Source organism: Eschrichtius robustus, chromosome 3 (genome assembly GCF_028021215.1).
Source record: "Eschrichtius robustus isolate mEscRob2 chromosome 3, mEscRob2.pri, whole genome shotgun sequence".
Classification (NCBI taxonomy): domain Eukaryota; kingdom Metazoa; phylum Chordata; class Mammalia; order Artiodactyla; family Eschrichtiidae; genus Eschrichtius; species Eschrichtius robustus.
The window spans coordinates 87,985,672-87,994,317 of record NC_090826.1 but is presented as its reverse complement, the minus strand read 5'-3'; positions in this window follow the sequence as shown (position 1 = coordinate 87,994,317).

Here is an 8,646-nt window from a genome sequence, read left to right as displayed (position 1 = left end):
GCTGCAGGCAGGCAGGATGATGACAGCCCAAAAGCATCTCTCCTCTCTGGGGAGCCTGACCACGAAGTCCATGGAGGAAAGGAGAGCCAACGTCTGGTCTCAATGACTTTATTTGAGCTCTTTAACCACACATGCCCAAAGCTAAACCCAGTGTGCCCTGGATTTTTCATCAAATGAGTCAAGAAACTATGTTTTTTTGGTTTAGTATTTTTGAAACTGACACTTTCAACTGAAAGAGTTTTGATTAACACCTCCAAGGGTGGAGATCAACTGTAGGGGTGGGAAGCAAAGTCTAAATTTGGGTAAGATTTTTTTTTCATTTTTTACTTGCAAACCTTTTTCTTTAGATGGTCCATATATTGCAAGAAGCCCCAAGTGGTCGTACATCATGAAGAAAGAAACGATACAGAGAACATCATCTGAAGCATGTAAAAATAATTATGCATCTCCACCAGAAGAGAGCACTGTAGTTGTCTAAGTGTGGCACTTACAGAAAGAGATGCATGTTTTGGAACCCAGGAAAACATCTTCCTTAAGGGATAGACAAAAGAAAGTCAGGATAAAAGTTGTCTGCAAAGGGGAAGTAGTTAACAGAAATGGTCATCAGAGTAAAAAAACCATGTTGACTTTATAATTCCAGCATTGACTTGAACAGTACCGGCCGTCCGTACTGGAGGCATCCCTCTCCGCTGGGAAGGCAGCAGTAAGAGGGCACATCTCTGTGCCAAGTGGACAACAAATTAATGGAATTTGTTATCCCAGGGGTTTTATAAGCTAAATTAGTAATGTGGAGAGGCTTAGATAAATTTATTGTTGTGAGATAAATAGTCCCTTTTTGAAGGATACAGGGCAACTCGGGAAACACTGTCTAATATTAAATGTCCACAAAGTGCCCGGGGGGAGTGGAAAGACCCTCATGACTCATGGAGTTATGAGTCTGGTTTCACCTCTTTGAGACTGGGTGATCTTGAGCTCACTTGTCAATGTGGGGTCATAATACTGCTACCTGGCATCATTGTAGGAAGCTCAAAACAGATCATTATTTTAGTGCCCTTGAAACACACTGAGTTAAGTTGCAAACAAAGTTGTAATACAAGTCAAAGGCTGCACTCATCATGACTGTCAGTCACCTCCTTGAACCGAACCCCACGATCATCTCATTTCTCAGGCTTTATCTTGTTTGATGGATCAGCACTAGTTTGCAAGTTATTCTATCCTTCGCTTCATTTCGTCACCAGCATACACCCACAAGTCTCTTTATCTTTCCTTCTTATCTCTTCAATTCCTAAATGTTGGAAGTGCCCCAGGGCTGAGTCCCCTTTTTTCTTCAATCTACTCTTTCTTCCCATGGACCGTTCCATCCAGACCAATGGCTAATACTCTAGACACTAGTGACACCCCAATTTCTATCTCCAGGTAGGATTTCCCCTGAAACTGGGGATCCCTATATCCAGCTTCACTTCGATGTCTAACAGGTGCCTTAAATTTACCATGTCCAAAGTAGGGCTCCTGATATTTCCCTCCAGTCATGTCCTCCTGAAACGTCCTCATCGAAGTAAGTCCTCTTCAGTCTTCTATCTGCTCAGTCCAAGGTCTCGGTGTCATCCTCGACGCATCACTTCCTCTCCTCTCTCTTGTCCAGTCCGTCCTGTCAACTCTTCAAACTGCATCTAGAATTTGACCACTTAGCAGCACTCTCACTCTCTCCCCCTAGTGCAAACCACCATCACTCACCTGGATTATGAATAGCTACCTAATTGTCACTGGGCTTCTGCCACTGTCCTTTAGCATTCGCAACACTCAGCCAAAGTGATCTGACAGACGTCAGGTCTTGCCCCTCCTCTTCTCAGAATCCTCCAGTGGCTCCCATCTCAGAGGAAAACAGGTGTCCTCGAAATTTCATGAATCTGACCCACGATCTAAAAAATCATCTGTGTCTACTTGCCATGTTGTTCACTCCACTCCAGCCACACTGGCACCCTTGTTATTCCCTCTGCTATCACAGGCGTATTCCTGCCTCAGGACCTCTGCGTCTTCTGTTTCTGTTGTCTGCAGTGCTCGTCCCTCAGATGTCCACATGGTGAGCTCCTTCACAAACATTAGGTTTTTACTCGAAAGTGTGCCTGTGAGGACTTCTCTGACCTAAATAAAATTTCATGTCTCCACACAATAATTCTTAACCCCTTTCACTTATTGATGTTTTTATTTTATTTGTCTTAGGATACTGATTTTTATTTCCAAAGAATTCCAGTCTCCATCAGGATAGTGGAGAAATAAGGTCCTTGGTAGCAGGTTTTTCAAGCGGTGGATTCACCGAGCTTCTGCCAATGACTGAGCTCTGCATGGAATTACTCTGTCACCGCCTGGGGGAATCTTCAGGCCCAAGAACCCGGCCCATGAGACTTAGAGAGCCTTGTCTGCTGTCTCCACATCTCCAAAGGGCTGTCAGGGAAAGAAGAACACGTAAGTATAGCCACAGTAGGGACAAACTAAGACCAGTGGGGGGAGCTACAGGAAGTATAGAGGCCGACTTAGCATATGGAAGAGCTTCTATACTGGCTCCCTTGATTGGAAGGCTGCGCCCCACCACAGCAAGGGAGCAGAGACCAGAAGATTATCTGGCAGTGCAGGAAGAGGAGTTAGCACTTTACAAGCTGGTGGGTGACTACTGATTCCCAGACACTTGAGCCTTTCTGACATAGTCTGTCCAGTCCTTCTCCTGTAGATCATATCACTGAAGACTGTCCCTGATTCCATATCCTCAGCAGCAAACCTGGCTTCAGCTCACACACACAGACACACACACAGACACACACACACACACACACACACACAATGTAATCCACTTAATAAGTATACAAATTATTTGTATGTATGATATAGGTATATATGTATATATAAAAATGTTTGTGAATTTTGATAACTTTATCAAAATTTACCTACAGTAAACCCTGCCAAGAGCAGAGAAGGAAGGAAGAATTGTCATCATTAATATTGTATAATTTACCCCAGAGGGCATACCATATTCATCAAGGAAGACAATATTCATTCAGCTGTTAATTAATTCAATCATTAATAAAATTATTCACAAATATTTTTCAAGTGTTTGGAATGTGGTAGGCTCTAGACTATATGCATTCTCCTCCTGAATGGTCTTTACTTAACTATTCAGAGAAAAAAAATGAGGCAAAATGCTTCCCCTGATTCATACTGTCTGCCAACTTTCCAGGACTATGTCCATTGTGTGATACACACTCTGTGAGACAGGTGAATTTTGGGGGAAAAAAAGCCACAATGACTACTAACACTCATTTTTTTCTCGTGTAAGTTGGACAGAATAAAAACATTTTCTTTTTTTCTTTTTGTTTGAATATTTAAGTCATTTAATCTCTGTTTTATAAACCATGAGAACCTGGTTGAGAACTATTCATCTTCTCTCCATGTCAGGTCTTAGTATTTCATTTGTTATTTATTCATATACATCCTAGTCCATAATTTGAAACAACTTAAGGAGACATATGAAATACATATGATAATTTAGAATTAGAAGACAAAAAAGGAATAAAAAAGCAGATTGAATAGGAGGTCAAGATTAGGAAAAATTATTAAGAAATGCAGGACCTACAGATGAACACAATTGTTATAATTGAACAATAACTTTGGCACTGAATTGCCTAGTGGCCAAAGTGAAAAGATAACCTGTTATAACTTTGTATCTTTAGAATCCTCACCATTACTATTAACTAAAAATAAAAAAATAAATAAGGAAAAGGGGATAAGAAGTATTGTGTGAAGGCATGAGATTTCAGATAGGCCAGAGGAGGCCTCACAGGGGCTACTTTTGAATAAAAACCTAATGTTAGTGAAGGAGCTCACCACGTGGCTATCTGGAGCAAGAGCATTCTAGGCAGCGGAAACAGAAAGTGCAAAGGTCCTGAGGCAGAAATACGCCTGTGATAGTAGAGGAATAACAAGGAGCCCAGTGTGGCTGAAGTGGAGTTAACAACATGGCAGGCAGATGAAGATGATTTTTTTAGAGGTAACTGGGTCAGATCATGAAATATCAAGGACATATAAGCTATTTATACTAAACTATTTAACTGTTTACCTTGAAGACACACGGTAAATTTAGTCTTTGATTTCTATCAATGTATGAACATTTAGGCAACACTTTTTACTGGTTATTAATTATAACAGGAATAAATATTTTAGTGATCAAATACATAGTCACTCATTATTTTATATTATACAGTCACATTTATTTTATATTTATATAGTTTTCATATTAGACAGGTCAAAATAAGTTTGTACAAACAGAAGCAGTTGGGACTTTTTTCTGTAAACAGTCTTCACCATTTGAACATATCAAAAAACAAGAAAGAAAGAAAGAAAGAAAAAGAGAAAAAAGACACAAGACAGAAAGTCCAAAGAAATAGTTTTTTTCCCTGAAATTACTCTGTCATAATAACATACACACTTTCCTTTTTTTGTGGCAGATTTTTTTCTTCTAACAGCCTTTGCTTGTTTTGATTTGTATAAGATATGATAATTTTCATTTTTCTCAAGTCTTTGTATGTGAGCCACATCCAAATGGGGAATAATACAGTAAAGTTGTCCCCATTTGTGTTTTTAAATAAGCCCTTTGTGTAGAAAAATATTTTGGAACCCATATTTTAAAATCATGATGCAAATAGGATGGTAAGAAAACAATCTACTCTAGTGCTAACTCAGAAAATCTAAAAAACATTTAAATGGAAAATACAGACATTTTTTAACCATTAAGCTAGTTTTTAGAGCTACCTCCAGACCTGTATGTCCCTGATACTTCACCATTCTCAACAACCACCATTTTTTCTTTCTCTGAATACATATTTTCAAATCAAAGGGAACTCTGCTGTTAATGCCAGACCTGAATGAGAGAGAGAAGAGAAGGGAGAGAGGCGAGGCCTTGTGTAATCTAGTATTAAGCTTCTGTTGAAAATATCAGTTCTTAGTTTGTGGCTAGATTTTTTTCTTACAGTGTCTGTTATGGATTGTAGTGTGTCCTTCTAAAAGATAAGTTCAAATCCTAACCCCTGGTACCTCTCAATGTGGTCTTACTTGGAATTAGGGTCTTTGCAGATGTACTTAAGTGGGAAGGAGGTGATGGTGTTGAGTCCTCATCTGAGTCCGAAAGCCCAGAACCAGGAGCGCCAACATTCCAGGGCAGGAGAAGAGGGATGTCTCATCTCAAGCAGAGAGAGCGAATTCACCCTTCCTCCACATTTTTGGTCTGTTCAGGCCCTCAACAGGTGGGATGATGTCCACTCACATTAGGAAAGGCAGTCTTTACTCAGTTCGTTGATTCAAATGCTAACCCTTTCTAGAGACCTCCTTACAGAAATAATTTTACCAGCTATCTGGGCCCTTAGCCCAGTCAAGTTGACACATAAAGTTAACCATCCATAAGGCATTGGTAGAGGAAGTATTCTGCTATTTTTGATTCAACCTCTGTCTTTTAGTGGGCCTGCATTCCTGGGCTATGACCTTAATAAGTGTTTCTTAGCTTTTTTACCCCTTTGGGTAAGACAAGAAGGCCAGAGGGAGCTGGAGTAGGAGAAATGCCTTGCTCCAGGGCAAGTGTATTTGTCAATAAGAAAATGATTATTCTTTGAATACATACTAAATTCACACTAAAAGTGAATAAATTTCCTAATAAATACTGAAATATTTGAAGTTATTCAATTGTTGCTGACGCCTGTTTTTCAACTTACTCTCTGTGGTTCTTTTTTTTTAATAAATTATTTATTTATGGCTGTGTTGGGTCTTCGTTTCTGTGCGAGGGCTTTCTCTAGTTGCGGCGAGTGGGGGCCGCTCTTCATCGTGATGCGCGGGCCTCTCACTGTCGCAGCCCCTCTTGTTGCGGAGCACAGGCTCCAGACGCGCAGGCTCAGTAGTTGTGGCTCCCGGGCCTAGTTGCTCCGCGGCATGTGGGATCTTCCCAGACCAGGGCTCGAACCCGTGTCCCCTGCATTGGCAGGCAGATTCTCAACCACTGCGCCACCAGGGAAGCCCCTCTCTCTGTGGTTCTTAACAAAGGGCAGAGAAGAGGGGAAATTTTGACATTACTCTGGGTTTGTTTTGCTTGGCGTGGATGCCTATTCCTTGTTGAGAACCTTGGGTAGAATAAAAAGATCGACAGAATGAAATGCTTTGTGTAGGTCTTAATATTGTCTTAGGTTATATCTGAGGGTAAGCTATGTCAACTGATGTGCCCCAAACCACACATCTAATCTGCACTGCAGGAAGGCTCCAATCCAAGTTTCTGAATTCCCACGAGGTGATCAACCATCCCAGTTTACATGGGATCAGGAGTTCTCCAGGGCCATGGGACCTTCAGTGCTCAAACCAAGAAGGCCTCAGGCAAAACAGAAAGTGTTGGTCACCATGGTGGAGAATTTCAAACACTTATCTAAAACTAAGTAAAAAGGTAATACAAGATGAAGAATTTTTCCCTTTGCACTTATTATCTGTGTGCTGATTGCTTAGAGCATGCCTGTGTATGTGATGTGACAGATTACAGGAAGATCAATTTGCTGGCAAACAGTTTATAAATTACTTCATTACTCATATCAGCATCATCTGAGATTTCTATGTGTCTGACTAAACCAAACGATAAAACAGACAGAAGCTTCTCTTTTCATGCGAACTGCATAAATGCTGAGCCTATCTGCCTACTGGCAACCTACGCTTGGGTGGGAGTTTGACGGCAGGTCTGAGTGAATCTTTCATCCCTTTACATGTTACCATTAGAATCAGGAGTGGGAGGAAACAGGATGGGGCTAGAGGGAAAACATCTTGGCACAGCCAGACTTGGGAACAGCTTATCTTGTCTCTACTGTCACCTCCACTGCGACCAGATTGCTCTTTCCTTAATGTAGTAACAGACCGTGGTCACTGACATGTTCAAGCACCAAACGACCCCAGACCTGTGTACCCCAATTCTTACAGTTGGGATTAGAGCCTCAATGCCAGTGCTCCAGTTACAGTGATTATAAACGTCTTGTCTCTTATTTCCCCTCAACCTAGGGCTGAGGCACAGTGTTTTTATAGGCAGAGCCCTGATGGTTACAGATAATTTGACTGCAGTCTTGTTGGACATGGGTCTATTGCTCTGACACTAGATTGTATCTCACCTGCTGAAATTCCAGCATTTGTTTGCAACTCCCCTCTCATTCTCCTGGTCAGAAGGAGGTAGGTTTGTGTCAGACTAAACCTGGGCAGATGCCACAAGGCTGGGTACACAGCAGTGGGAAGCTTCAGCTCAGAAAACAGGAAGTGGTGTCCTGGTGGGCATCTGAAAGTCAGTGACCGGGACATCAACCCAAGGAGCTTAATGGAGGAGCAGACCCAATGTATAGAAGCAAAATGGGAGCCGGGGGCTCAGGGAAGTGGTGGAATAAGGAAGGTGGGACTCTTAATGGAGACACCTGGGAGGGGCTTTGGCAGGTTGGTGAGCAGACACACACTGTAGCTCTTACCCTGGGATGGCTCAGATTTGTGAGGCTTGTTAACTGTAAAGAGGATGAGATGCAATGACCACTGACTTGATCTAACAGGCAGGTCTATTGCTATACCCTGCACATCCCTGACAAGTATTCTTCCTGTAAGGAAACAGAAAAGTCTCCTTAACAATTATAAAATTATTGCAGGTACTCTTTATCCAGCCAGTACTCTGACTCCTGTGTCATCTAGATATAGTTCTGTTATTGGCCTGTATCTAGATTGATTTTGAGTCCTTAGGGAATATCTGTTTGGATGAGTTTTTTTTCTCTAAGGCTAGATCTTGACTAATTATTTAATGATGGTGCAACTAACAGAGAGAAATATTCTAAGATGATAATTGCTATGTTAGAGAAAGAAAAATTGAGACTGCCGTAGGCCAGGAAAAGCAATATTTCAAGCCTTTACTTTTTGATGTTATAAATGAACAATTTTGGAAAATTTTGCTTGAGTGTTTTCTATCCTTGGAACAGCAGTTTCTAACTTGTTCAGAGGTAATGGCATTAGGGCCATTAGGGTTTGGGGAGTGTTTGTTGATGGGAAAGTCTCTAGCCATAACCTCTGCTTGACTGCATATAGCACAGGGCTATGTCTCTGAAGTGTGTGTTTGTCAGGAGAGAGAGTTTGGCTGGAGGCTTTTCCCAAGTGAGCAGACATTGCAAGAACCTCGATCTCTACCACTCTGGAGAAAATATTCTGCTTGTGCAGTCCCTGTTATTTTGAAAAAAATGACTCTTGGAGTCTCTACTGCACTGAAGGATGCATCCTTAGTTTATTGTTCAGAACTTCACTGGAAATAAAAGCACAGCTTTTCAAGGCTTTCTCTTCCAGAAACTCATTTCATCCAAATTAAAAATAAAATTCGGAGACGCAGTTAATGTGCGTTAGCCCTTGTAAGACCAACACAAATCTTTAAGACTTCTATGTGAAGAGATTTAGGTCTTTATAACTGACATAGATGGGGAATATGGCATATGTGATTGTGTGTGTTGAAACGCTTTGTATTTGATGACTTAGGAGTGACGACCACACCCAGCCACTACTGGGAAGAGTTGTGATGGCTCTGCCTCTTCTCCCCTCATTTTTATCTATTTTTGTAAACAA